This window comes from Rana temporaria, chromosome 3 (assembly GCF_905171775.1).
Source record: "Rana temporaria chromosome 3, aRanTem1.1, whole genome shotgun sequence".
Classification (NCBI taxonomy): Eukaryota; Metazoa; Chordata; class Amphibia; order Anura; family Ranidae; genus Rana; species Rana temporaria.
Genome location: NC_053491.1, coordinates 243,899,590 through 243,914,259, shown reverse-complemented (window position 1 = coordinate 243,914,259; position 14,670 = coordinate 243,899,590). Strand labels below are relative to the sequence as shown.

The following is a 14,670-nucleotide window of genomic DNA, read 5'->3' as shown; positions in this document are numbered from 1 at the left end:
GAGGAGCTGTGGGCATGGGTTTTTAGGTGAGGCCGTGGCTTCGGCCTAGTCCGTGGCGCCAGGCTTCGCGGACTAGGCCGAAGTCGCAGCATTGCCTATTACAAGAAGCAGAAAATTACTAGATCTACTGGCAAGATCAAAAGGCATTAAAACTATGTTGTAGAGAAAAACAAAACCTCTAGCGTTAACGCTAGTGACTGACTGCATCATACATTTCATTTTTTTATTGCGCCCTTAATTACCACTTTAAAGAGAACAGAAGGACAGAATTACCAATAAGCGTTTTCTAAAAACATAGCACTGCTTCCCCACCACTGGCAAAGTTGCAGCTGCTGAGTCAATCGGACTATTTTTAGATTACTTCTTTCTTTCACACAAGTGAATATGATCCTAAAGTACCCAAGCTCCACAAAGAGGCAGCTTTCCCCATGCTCCTGGATAGACTACTCAATTTCTTTTGACGTTATACCATGGCCTCCAAATCAGAGATTCAAATTACTTTCCAAGTGTTTCTATTGTAGAGTTAAGTAATAAAGCGCTTTCATATCTTCCAGTTGAATTCTGAATGAGAAGCACTCGTGCACTCTTCTGCTTTTGTTGGCTTTTCCATCCACTCACTGGACCCATGCCCTGCTCTGTTATTCAATGTGTTTAAATGTGTTCATCCCTCCCACACACATTTCAACAAGAAAGTTGAATTTGAGCCTCACCTGGAGCACCAAAAAGAAAAAAAAGAATATGGAACCTACTTTTGGTTTTGGATAGAGTACAGTATAAGGGTTAAAACTTCTCAATTTTTTTTAAAGTTTTCTTTTAGTTTTTCTTTCTCTTCTCCATCCTAACTAAAGAAACACGTTCATGCTACCTATTTAGGGCAAGGTGACAGTGTCTGCACACAGCTCACGTGTCTCCCCAGGCATGTATACTGATCCCACAATGCCCCCTCACAGTCTTTCTGCACTACTGAACTACCTTACTGGTAACAATGTAGTGCTTTTGAGCATGGGGCAAACATATTATTTCCTATTTAATACCACTTGCGCAAAAGCAGCCGATCCCTAGAACAAATACGGTGACCTGGGATGAGGGTAAAACGATGTCACCCCCCTTTCTGTCTCCAACACCAGAGCTTACACAGGTGGGAACGCTTCAGCAGTGGTGGCAAGGGAGGGTGACTGAGTAAGTATACATTATTGGGGTGGGTGTTATAGATTTATATTTGTCTTTTAATTCAAGAATTGAAACTGAATTGATAAACATGTGTGATTATAAGAACCAACCTTGGGACTTTTAGAGGCCATTCCCACCAGCTACGGTGTTTCAATTCAGGAAGTTGGTGTGTTGCAGTGCAGGCAGTGGTATAGCGCCCAATGCAGTCCCACTACACCTGGTGTAATTGTACCCTCATAACAATTTTTAAACTCAAACTATATATATATATATATATATATATATATATATATATATATATATATATATATATATATACACACACAGCATATAGGTTAACACCTAGGAATTCTGCATGTTGAGTTTAAAAATTGTTATGAGGGTACATTCACACCAGGTATAGTGGGTGTCAGGTCACCCGTAGCCAGGTGACAAGTGCACCCCGTTGGGGTCAGGGATGCACCACAGGGTGGTGAATCCTATGGCCGACTACTGCTAGCAGAGACGAAGCGTGAACCTAAGATCACCCAGGGCGCGGAGTCTAAGACCCAGTTTTGTTTTCACCAGAGCCTTTGATGGTAAGGATGGTCTTGGCCGCAACTGGGTCCAGGTCGCATCCCCGAGATTCCTCAAGTCACACTCCGCAGGGAGAAAGGGGAAGCAGTCAGCAGGACAAACAGTGGTGATGGGCAAGCCGAGGTCAGGGCAACAGGCAGACAAGGATAACCGTGGGACATGCAAATAGTCAGGGGCACAGGCAGACAAGGAAGTCGGGAACAGCCAAAACGGTACACGGAAGATGAACGAAGCACTCTGCAAACAGGAACTAGCAACTATACTGCAGACAGGAACTAAGCATAGGAACACTGGTGAACAGCACTGCAGACCTGTAGAGCAACGGTTAATATAGGCTTCTTGGGATGGACTAGGGTGGAGCCATACAGGAAGAGGAAGTAATAAAAAGGGAAACCAGAGCAGGGTCAGCCTCTAATGAACACATGGAGATCAGGTAAGCAGACAGACTTGTTGCATATTCATGACAGTGGGACTGCATTGGGCGCTATACCACTGCCTGCACTGCAACACACCAACTTCCTGAATTGAAACACCGCAGCTGGTGGGAATGGCCTCTAAAAGTCCCAAGGTTGGTTCTTGTAATCACACATGTTTATCAATTCAGTTTCAATTCTTGAATTAGAAGACAAATATAACTGGATATTTAACAAAACATAACAAAAATATACATTTTTTAAGGCAACCTTAGGCTATGTGCCCTTTGATAACGTCATCTATGACGAAACATGTCAGGGCGGAGCCACGCACTGACGAAGCACGGGCGTATGTTTTCTTTGTTTGTTCTGTTGTTTTTTATGCCGGCAATTTTAAATGTTGAGTGTACATTGCTACACGCTGTTTTAAATAAATCCAGTTTTTGTGGTACTTCACCATCTCGAACCCTCGTTTTTTTCCCCTGGGTGATCCCATTGGGATTTGGAGTTCAAAGTGGAGTGTCCTTTGCGGAGAGAGCCACCTGCACGAATCCTGCGAGGATCAGCTGGGGAGTTCTTAACCTTGAGTTCCCTCATCCCTGGATCGAGTGGATCGATATGCCTGTTTGATCTTATATCTGGTAAGAGCATATACTTACCTTTCTCCGGTGTGATTTCAAGAATCTTCTTTTCTCTAACCATCCTCAATCTGAAACCGGTGGTGGATTTTTCTTCATCTTTTCAATCTTTTTACTTTGGAGGATTTTGGATTTGGACACTATTTTTATATATGTTGATTTGGGGACTGTAATTCCTTATGGTATCAGGTTAACCCTCAAGGGATTGTTTTCAATTTTTTTCACTTGGTTTAGTTAACATATGTTTTGTTGATCTTTGTGTGACATTTTTATCACGTCCCAATGATTAACCCATTTACCTATATACATAATACTGTATATTCACTTATTATTTATTTATGTGTGTATATTCATTATCTTTATTCTATATTTACGCACATTTATTAGGTTGCGTTGTTAGCGCAACCCTTTCTTTTGTTTTTGGAACCTTAGGCTATTAATAGTTCTGGAAGGCTACAATAATAAATGTTAGAAAGTGCTGAAAATCTCTATAGATTTGCAGGTAAACAAGCTTAAAGCGGTAGTTAACCCCCCCCCCCGACACATTTTACCATCGAGACAGGCATTGTAGCGCGAGCTACAGTATGCCTGTCCCGATTTTTTTAACCCCGTACTCACCTTGTAGTCGTCCATCGTAGATTTCGGCTCCCGCGGGGAATGGGCGTGCCTATGGAGAGGGAGGATGATTGACGGCCGGCCCTGGCACGTCACTCTCCCCGAAGACAGCCGGAGTAGGTCTCGGCTCTTCACGGCACCTGCGCACAGGCTATGCGCACACGTCGTGAAGACCAAGCCTATTTCGGCTATTTCCGGAGAAGCGTGACGCGCCAGAGCCGGCCGTCAATCATCCTCCGTCTCCATAGGCACGCCCATTCCCCGACGACTACAAGGTGAGTACGGGGGTAAAAAATTCGGGACAGGCATACTGTAGCTCGCGCTACAATGCCTGATTTTAAGGTAAAAGAAAAAAAAAATTTTTTTCCCGTCGATAGGGTGAACCCCCGCTTTAAAGAGAAATTCTTAGCAACAAGCAAAACTAAATCTATCTACATACAATAACTGTACTATATTAACCACCTCAATACTGGGCACTTTCACCCCCTTCCAATGACCGCACAATGACAATTGTGCGGACATGCAATACTATACCCAAATACATTTGTAATAATTTTCTTCACACAGATATACCGTATAAACTCAAGTATGAGCCAAGTTTTTCGGCTTATACTCGAGTCTGTGATATGCATATTCAGACGGTGGGCGTTTAGTGTTAAAAAGTCGCACCTCCTCCTCGTCCTGTTCAGTGGTAGGCGGAACACTCAGTTTCCCAGCAGACACCGTGTTCAGGACGAGAGGACACAGTGTCTGCGGCGAGACTTAATTTTTCCCGCCTATCACGGAACAGGACTAGAAGGAGGCACGACTTTTTAACACTGCACGCCCGCCGTCTGAATATGCATATCACGGAAAATTAGGTACACAGATCGGCACAGTGAGGTCAGGCTGCAATGGGCACAGCAAGGTCAGGCTGCAATGGGCACAGCAAGGTTAGGCTGCAATGGGCACAGCAAGGTCAGGCTGCAATGGGCACAGCAAGGTCAGGCTGCAATGGGCACAGCAAGGTGAGGCATGCAATGAGCACAGTGAGGTGTGCAAATGAGCACAGTGAAACTGCAAATGGGCATTGTTGACCCTCTTTTCCACTTACAGTAGCTGCTGCATTCTCACCCTAGGCTTATACTCGAGTCAATATGTTTTCCCATTTTTTTGTGGTAAAATTAGGTGCCTCGGCTTACAGTGCCTTGGGAAAGTATTCGGCCCCCTTGAACTTTGCGACCTTTTGCCACATTTCAGGCTTCAAACATAAAGATATAAAACCGCATTTTTTTTTTTGAAGAATCAACAACAAGTGGGACACAATCATGAAGTGGAATGAAATTTATTGGATATTTCAAACTTTTTTTTAAAATAAAAAACTGAAAAATTGGGCGTGCAAAATTATTCAGCCCCTTTACTTTCAGTGCAGCAAACTCTGTCCAGAAGTTCAGTGAGGATCTCTGAATGATCCAATGTTGACCTAAATGACTAATGATGATAAATAGAATCCACCTGTGTGTAATCAAGTTACCGTATAAATGCACCTGCACTGTGATAGTCTCAGAGGTCAGTTTAAAGCGCAGAGAGCATCATGAAGAACAAGGAACACACCAGGCAGGTCCGAGATACTGTTGTGGAGTAGTTTAAAGCCGGATTTGGATACAAAAAGATTTCCCAAGCTTTAAACATCCCAAGGAGCACTCTGCAAGTGATAATATTGAAATGGAAGGAGTATCAGATCACTGCAAATCTACGAAGACCTGGCCGTCCCTCTAAACTTTCAGCTCATACAAGGAGAAGACTGATCAGAGATGCAGCCAAGAGGCCCATGATCACTCTGGATGAACTGCAGAGATCTACAGCTGAGGACAAAAATCAGTCGTATACTGCACAAATCTGGCCTTTATGGAAGAGTGGCAAGAAGAAAGCCATTTCTTAAAGATATCCATAAAAAGTGTCATTTAAAGTTTGCCACAAGCCACCTGGGAGACACACCAACCATGTGGAAGAAGGTGCTGTGGTCAGATGAAACCAAAATCGAACTTTTTGGCAACAATGCAAAACGTTATGTTTGGCGTAAAAGCAACACAGCTCATCACCCTGAACACACCATCCCCACTGTCAAACATGGTGGTGGCAGCATCATGGTTTGGGCCTGCTTTTCTTCAGCAGGGACAGGGAAGATGGTTAAAATTGATGGGAAGATGGATGGAGCCAAACACAGGACCATTCTGGAAGAAAACCTGATGGAGTCTGCAAAAGACCTGAGACTGGGACGGAGATTTGTCTTCCAACAAGACAATGATCCAAAACATAAAGCAAAATCTACAATGGAATAGTTCACAAATAAACATATCCAGGTGTTAGAATGGCCAAGTCAAAGTCCAGACCTGAATCCAATCGAGAATCTGTGGAAAGAACTGAAAACTGCTGTTCACAAACGCTCTCCATCCAATCTCACTGAGCTTGAGCGGTTTTGCAAGGAGGAATGGGCAAAAATTTCAGTCTCTCGATGTGCAAAACTGATAGAGACATACCCCAAGCGACTTACAGCTGTAATCGCAGCAAAAGGTGGCGCTACAAAGTATTAACTTAAGGGGGCTGAATAATTTTGCACACCCAATTTTTCAGTTTTTTATTTTTTTTAAAAGTTTGAAATATCCAATAAATTTCGTTCCACGTCATGATTGTGTCCCACTTGTTGTTGATTCTTCAAAAAAAAAAAAATAGTTTTATATCTTTATGTTTGAAGCCTGAAATGTGGAAAAAGGTCGCAAAGTTCAAGGGGGGCGAATACTTTCACAAGGCACTGTATTATTTTGTTATTTTTTTTACTTTAAAAAGAAGACTAAATAAGTTTTTCTTAGTTCTTGACAAAAATCTGTTGCCCTCTGCCAGAAAGATGTCAATGGGAAGAAGTTTTACCTACCAACAGGACAACTACTCAAAGCACACAACAAAAATTACCATACAGTGGTTGGAAAAATAAAAGCACATGTCCTTGCATGGCCTAGTCAGAGACCAGACTTATAGCCAGATTCTCGTAGAGTTACGACGGCGTATCAGTAGATACGCCGTCGTAACTCCGAATCTGCGCTAAGTGTATTCTCAAATTGAGATACGCTTAAATGTAGCTAAGATACGACTGCCGGCGCCGCCGTATCTTAGCTGTCTGTTAACGCTGGCCGCTAGGGGTGTGTACGCTGATTGTAGCTAAGATACGACTGCCGGCGCCGCCGTATCTTAGCTGTCTGTTAACGCTGGCCGCTAGGGGTGTGTATGCTGATTTACGCCTAGAATGCGTAAATCAGCGAGATACGCCTATTCACGAACGTACGCTTGCCTGTCGCAGTCAAGATACGCCGTTAAGTAAGGCGTTTTCAGGCGTAAAGATATTCCACCAAAAAGATGGCGCAGCCAATGTTAAGTATGGACGTGGGACCCGCGTTGAATTTTTAAATTTTTACGTTGTTTGCGTAAGTCGTCCGACGTTCACGTCGAAACCAATGAGTCTTTGCGGCGTAATTTGAAACATGCGCACTGGGATACGTCCACGGACGGCGAAAGCGCCGTTCGTTCAAAACGTCATTTACGTGGGGTCATGCTTTATTTACATAAAACACACCCACCTCTTCACAATTTGAATTAGGTGCGCTTACGCCGGCACATTTACGCTACGCCGCCGTAACTTAGGACGCAAGTGCTTTGTGAATACAGCACTTGCCTAACGTTAGGCACGGCTACCTGAATCCAGCTATTAAAGTGTTACTAAACCCAGGACTCTGCATTCACTAGATCTGGTCTCCTACAGTACACATAACAAGGAAATGCAATTATTTAAAATGCAATACCCCCTGTCTAGAATTGTTCTTGGTGCATCTATGGTCAAATTATATTTATTTACGCATTGTATTTCAATTATTTCTATCCTACTCCCTATTCTGAACAGCCCTGAAGTTTGTAAACTTATTCTGTGGAGTTCTCCACGCATTTACTTCCATGCATTCTGTGACACGTATACCCCATGCCCTGCTGTGTCAAAGAATTCACAGAGCCTGCTTTCCTAACTACAGTGGTGCTGAGAGGAGGAGTTTCAGAAGGTGGAGTCAGTACAAGAATCACTGCCTGCAGGCAGCAAGGTACCAGCAGACTCGAAGCTGTGACTCGGCTCCAGTGCCCCCGAAGGAAGCTGCAGACTGGGTGGGGGCACTTGACAGCAGGGAGGGACCAGGAAGAGCAAAGAGGGACCCAAGAAGAGGAGGATCCGGGCTGCTGTGTACAAAACCAACTACACTGAGGAGGCAAGTATAACATGTTTTATTTATTTTTTCAAAAACATAAGAAGACTTTACAATCACTTTAACCACCTCAAACTGACACTTCACCCTCTTTCAGTCCAATTTTCAGCGTTCAGCACGGTTACACTTTGAATGATAATTACTCAGGCATGCAACACGATACCTAACTGACATTTTTATCTTTTTTTTCTAGACAGAAAGAGATTTCTTTTGGTGGTATTTAATCACCACTGGGTTTTTATTTTTTGCTATATAAACAAAAAAAAAATACTGAACAAAAAAAATCATCATTTGTTTTAGAATTTTTTTGCAAAGAAATCATATTGTTTTCATGAAATTCAGGCCAAAATGGATTCTGCAAAATTTTTGGGGGAAACAATAACCAGTATATATTATTCAGTCTGTGTGAAAATCACAGGATCTGTGAAGCTGACATACAACTTGACTCTTTTTTTATTATATGGAATAATGGAGAATGTAGTTGTAGGTCAATAGATCAAATTGTTCCTATTCTTTGTAACCTGTAATGCAAGTCGGGAAATCCTACTCCGTTGGAAACCTCCCAAAATTCTTACCTCATCTGACTGGTGTGCCTGTGTTGATAGAGTACTGCCATTGTCTAGGCTTACATATGAAATTCTGGTCTTCATGGATTGATGCACAGGGTCGCTCACGATTTTAGGGGTTGTAGAGTATGCACTGTTGCCCACCCCCCTCCTTTACTTCTGGTATAACATGCTGTCCCATGGCTAAAAGCTTTATTGTATTGTACATGTCTGTTTTTCCTCTGTAAAAAGCACTGGTGGAAAAGCTCTTCTAAAGACACTGAAATGACAGTGATGTTTTTGACATGTACTGTATCTATGCTGTTGCGCATATATGTCTAATGTGCAATTCTTTCACTATACCTTTTTACATTTATTAGGCAAGCTCCACCACAAAAATGAAAGATATGCTTTCAAATTTTAATCTACAAATAAGCAGCATATTTAAATCAAATTACACCCAGAGATGGCAACTAAACTTTGAGAGTCCGACAGTGACTGTATAGGGTTCTAGTTTTCTCTAAACAATCCTCTGGCTCTCTTTTTTCTCATCTGCAGTAATCACAAGTTTGGACACATATGTAATACATAAATTGATTCCTAACGGAATAAGCTGTTGGGGCTGGTTGACATATAAAATATCAATTTAATGTTTTTTTGCATTGTGGGAATTTGAATGTACGTTCTGTTTTTTATCACGCCTCTCAAGAGATGGTTGCATTAGAATGATTTTTTAAACGTTGTAAGCGGTTTTATGAAAAGCTGATGTTTTTCATATATATTTGGGAGAATGGGAAAGGCTATGTCCTAATTTCACCTCCACTCCTGTTACAAAGGCAAACAATGTCATCAATCCAGACACTACAGGAATAGTCAGAGGTCAGGATAGCAATGCATTAATAGTTCATTTTTGGACAATGAACAATAGTTTCTTCATTGTACAAATTAACCATTTACTAGGACATTTGACTTTAAAATGTGAGAGTCAACTATGCCTATGGAGCATTTTCTTATGCTGCATCTGCATTTAAAAAATGGACAATACCTCCAAGTACTTGCTGTATTTACATTTGACTTCATAGCATACCTATCAATAAAAAACTTTAAGTCTTAAAAAAAAGCATCCTCACAACATTGCTTTAATTTAAAAAAATGGTGCTTCACTTTGCTTGCCTTTCCTTTTTAGCATAACATACAATAGCTCTGTAGATGTAGCTAGATGCTTGGCTCAGAATGGAGAGTGACTGAAACGCTGGTTGCAACTGCTCTCTGTAGCTGCTGCTCCACAGTGCTGAACTGGTTAATAGCTACATTATATCAGCAGGAGGGGATCTGCTGAGCAGGAAGAGTTATATAGACTGAGTCAGGCAGCACTGTTGTGAATAGCAGTCTAGAAGAGAGATGCCCTCCTGCAATTAAGAGCTTTTGAACTGCATTTCTCAGAGGGAGGTTGGCAGGAGGAAGGGAAAGAGTTGCATTTTCTCAAGCTTTACAGAACAAAGCTTCCTCTTGCCATCAGGGAGCCCCGAAGATTGCACATCGCTGTCCAGTGTTCATTACCACTGCTGCATAACAGTGGCCTAGGCAGGATATGAAGCGCTGAGCCCAGATGTGCCAACATCCAGTCACCTGTGTGCAGAGCAGAGAGTGGAGTACTCGTGTGTGACCAGATGAGAAGCTGCAATACCACTGGGACTGATAAGCAGCTGCTGTGGGACTTTTCTATTTGTTGCTTAAGAGACTGTCTAGTCATAAGCCATCTAGTAGCCTTATTGCTGCCTGCAGGCTCGAATGGGAATATTCTGATGTCCACTAATGGTACAACTGGGCCCCAACACTAGCTGGCTAAAGAGTTGGGACTAAAGACTATTAGGTAGATTCACCTCCAGATAAGCCGACCTAACTCTGAATCTAAGCCGACCTATGTTTAAGTGTATTCTCTAACAGAGATACACTTAAACATATCTAAGATAGGACGGCCTACTTAGCCGCAATGCGCACTGAGAAATGTAGTCGCCCAGCGCATGCGCAGTGTAAAAAAACGTCAAAAAACGTGAGGTCAAGCCTCATTTCCATACTACACGCCCCCCTCCCAGTCATTTGAATTAGGCGCGCTTACGCCCGCTCGTTTTAGGCTACGCCGCCGAAAATTTGAAGGTAAGTGGTTTGAGAATCACTACTAGCCTAAAAAATTTACGGCGGTGTAGCCTAAAAAGACTAGGCTAGGCGTCCTAATTTTAGGCGCCCCTACGTGAATCTACCTATCCCACTTTGCAGCTGTTACTCAGAGACCTTACCTATTGCTTATGCTAAGAGTTGCCTCTCATGGGACATTGCACCATATCCCAGCCATTCTACTAGAGTGCACTTCAGACTAATTATAGCATTATTCACATTGCAGTTAATGCTTATTTGCACTGTTTATTGCTAACTTTGCTGATTTGTTGATTCAGGTCTAGTGATACAGAACTATTTTATACGTTATCTTGGCATAGTGATTATACAGTCCAGTGGACTGTGTCATAAGCTACCCTCTGTGTGTTCATTTATGCTCAAACCACCATGTATTCTAACCCCTATCAATACATGGAGTTAATTTACCACTAAACGGTCTTCTGTATATTTCCTGGTACAAACTCACAACCAAGTTAAAAAGGTATCTGCACTGGTGTTCCTATAAGTGCTTGTAGTAACTTTCTTTTACAAAGAATTTTAATAATATCCATAGCAATTACACAGTTTAACAGTGTAAATGATACATTATGAAAAAACATAACAGAAAAAAAAGCATTTTATGAAGGAAATAAGAATGCTTGTAGTAACTTTCAATCCACTAGGCGTATCAGAGGGGCTGAGGTTGTTCTTAGATTTGAGGCACAGAAGAGAGAAGCACTACGTGGGGTTTCTCATCTGGAATCTCTCTGTTATAAGAACGTTACCTAGACATAGAGCCAGAAAACTGCCAACGTTGCTGCAATTCAATTGTGTAAGGAGCAGGACGACTGACTGGAGTCAAGCATGGTGGCTGATAACCATGGAGACACCTGGCAGAAGAGCAAATCCATCAAATGGTGACAGCACTCGTTCCTGACCAGAAAGTGTTTATAATGGACTTCAAAACAGACTAAGTGACCTATTACATGTATATACTACTAGAGCAGAGAAGGGGGATTTCTGAATGTTTCCAACAGAAATACTCCCCCTAACACCACAGAAAAAATCTTGGAGTTACAGAAGCTTCTATCTAGAAGTCCTGAAGGTGCTACAGAAGCTACCTGGAAAGGCAGTGAAAGAGCCAATTGGGTGCCCATCTAGAACAGTCAGCTCCAAACTCAAAGATGCCAGGAAATAACAGCGAAGCCCAAGACCTTGCAGAGGGCCCCCCCTGCTATTCCTGAGCATACGTCCAACTCAATCTTCTTAACCTCATGCAGATGGTCACAGAAAGCACACCATTCTCCCAGAACAAAGTCGCCGACGCCCCAGTAGAGGGTCACAAAGAATACAGACTGCTGAATCAACTCCAAGCAAGTTTCCTGACAATTTACTAGGACCTTCTTTCATTGTGCTGGTCCACATAGAAGGCACCAATTTGAAGGCCCTTCTGGATACAGGAGCACAATAGATCCTGCTAAATAAAGCACAGAAGGAAACATTAACTAAAGCCATTACAAAACTGTAGCGATTTCTAATTTAGGGCAGAGTAAAGATGTTCTAAAGATGCAAGCAAGAAGATTCTTATTCTAAGAAACAAGGGCTGCTAGGCAGTATAAGATCCCAATCACAGGTTCTCTTATGCCCTGTACACACGATCGGTTCATCCGATGAAAACGGTCTAATGGATTTTTTCATCAGATATCTGATGAAGCTGACCTTCATCAGTCTTGCCTACACACCCATCAGTTAAAAAAACGATTGTGTCAGAACGCGGTGACGTAAAACACAACGACGTGATGAGAAAAATTAAGTTCAATGCTTCCCAGAATGCGTCGTCTTGATTCTGAGCATGCATGGATTTTTAACCGATGGACGTGCCCACAGACGATCGTTTTTTTCTATCGGTTTTTTAACCATCAGATAATTTTAAAACAAGTTCCTAGTTCTTTCACCGATGGATAAAAAACCGATGGGGCCCACACACGATCGGTTCATCTGATGAACCAATCGTGTGTACGCGGCATTACAGTTTAAAATCATGGGCAGATCTTTGTTTGTGGTATTTGAATATTCTTATTCTGAATAGGCTTTCCCTGTTTCCTTTAAAAAAATAAAAATAAAAAACACATTAGATTTATTGCCATCCTTTCTTTGGTTCTAGTTCATGTGCACCATACATATATGGTCACACGAGCTATGGTCCCACAAGCCAGAAACGCCTAGAAATTAAAGGATAGGTTCACCTCTTGGAAGATCGAACATGTAACTTGTTCCCAATGTTGTAGCCTTTCCCCGATCCCCCCTCCTGTAACAGTAGTACGGGGAGAAATTCCCTGTACTAGCTGTCACTTTTTTAAATCAGCACGGCCACAGTGCGTTTGCATGACACAGTTAACGCAAATGCACTGTGTTTTTAAATGCATGGCCCACATACCTAAAAATGCAGCAAGCTTGCCAGTGAAGGAACTGCAGGTAAGTCGCATGGTGCAAAAGCAGGATGGATTTCAAGGCCACTGAAATTTTAAAATGCTGCATGCACCTTTTTTTCTGTGGGAAACGCAGGCATAGCAGCCCATTCAAATGAATAGGATGCCGTGCCTTTGAAAATGTGGCCCCCAACCTGCATACATGTGAATCAGACCTAAAGTAGGCCCATCAAGCAGTGTCTGGTCTGGTGGTGGCCCAGGCCATGCAAATAAATCCTTCTGGACACAGCCACAGCCTGGACTGGTCAGGATCTACTAACTAACTGTCTGGATTAACTACCTATATGGGGAGCAGGAGCCTAGGGAGGAGAAAGACCTACCTTGTCCGGTCCTGGCCAGCTCAGCTCGCTCTGATCAGTGGCTGCCTGAGCTGCCTCACTCACAGGAGTACTCTGCTTCGGCTCCACTGCGCAGTCCGACTCCTACCTCCCCGAGGCCTCCTGCCGCGTAGCGCACACACCATTCACTGCAAGGGGCAGGGTCAGAGTGTCAGTGGAGCTTAAGGCCCCGCCCACTCCTCTCTCCTTGCTAGAGAAAATATTCAGCAGCAGAGACTGCACAGTGCGCCAATGCCAGGCCCGGCCGGGTGCCGGCTTCTGTGCGCAGAAAGTGCAGTCAGGCAACGGGCAGACCGCGGTTTAAGGGGCAGCTCTGCTTAAATTGGGCCCCTAAAGATTGACAGGGTCCTGGGCAGCTTCCCCTTTTGCCCTGCGGTAAAGACAGCTATGGCTCTATGTATAAATGACCTACAAGCCCGACATCCTTTAGGACTGTCGGCTTGTAGTTCTCAATGAACCACAACAGTGCTAGTTTATTGATTCTTCCTGTTATTGTATCTGCTTGCCCATATGGGCACACAGATACATTGACAGATCTGCAAGAGACCTACTTCAAAAGAAAACCTTACCTGCAAATAAATGTGCATTCATGCTTTGGTTTTTTTAGGTGAACTTATCCTTTAAAGAGACTATTTTTTTCCCAGAGTGACCACTATAACAGGTGTCTAATAATAGTGTGAAATAGTCCATCAAAGACTACAGTCTAAAAGAAAACATAACTGTATTTTTAGTTCTGCTCTTAAAGAAAGACCATTCCTCTGCAGAGGTCTGCCCTAGCTATTTAGTACCCTATATGCTAACCAGACTGTCACAATATCAATGATTTACTGCACAGATCCTAGTCCTAGAAGATGAACTGCCATTTGTCCCACAATACAAAAGAAACAGTGTTCTGAATCATTCAGTTTCCTTGGCGCCAGACAAGCTCAGCAATGTCCTCTCAATGCATTCTACCCATAACATCTTGTGTTAACATCTATGAAAGCGGAAAAAAAAAAGGAAGAATTGGGAATAAACAGCACAATAAATTTACGCACAAAGCTAATATTGCAGTGAAAATAACTGAATAACAAAATAGCACAAAAATATATACAGTATTTAATTGAAGAAATATATGAATTATTCACATGTCACTTAATCAGAATTGGTTGGAATCTATCTGGTATCTTGTGGCATCCTGGGTTTTTGCAGAAATAGCACATCCTGCAAGAGATGACTTATTAGATGTAACCCTTAGGCCCCTTTCACACTGGGGCGTTTTTTGAGCGTTATTCGAGCATTATTCGAGCGTTATTCGAGCATTAATCGAGCGAAGCCTCATCTGCAATCCCAATGTGCTGGTAAAGCACCGCTAAAACCCTAACGTTTTAGGGTGTTTTTACAGTGCCTCAGTGTAAAAGGGTAAGGCATTTTTACAGCGCTTTCAATTCATTTCAATGGAGAGGGGCGTTT

At 42.6% G+C, this 14,670-nt stretch overlaps 1 protein-coding gene across 2 annotated transcripts in view; it reads right to left on the bottom strand.

Annotated features, from left to right (window-relative positions):
* Nucleotides 1–14,670, bottom strand: part of SH3PXD2B (SH3 and PX domains 2B) — a 228,920-nt gene that overhangs the window by 88,074 nt on the left and 126,176 nt on the right. The gene's annotated exons all lie outside the window — the stretch shown is intronic.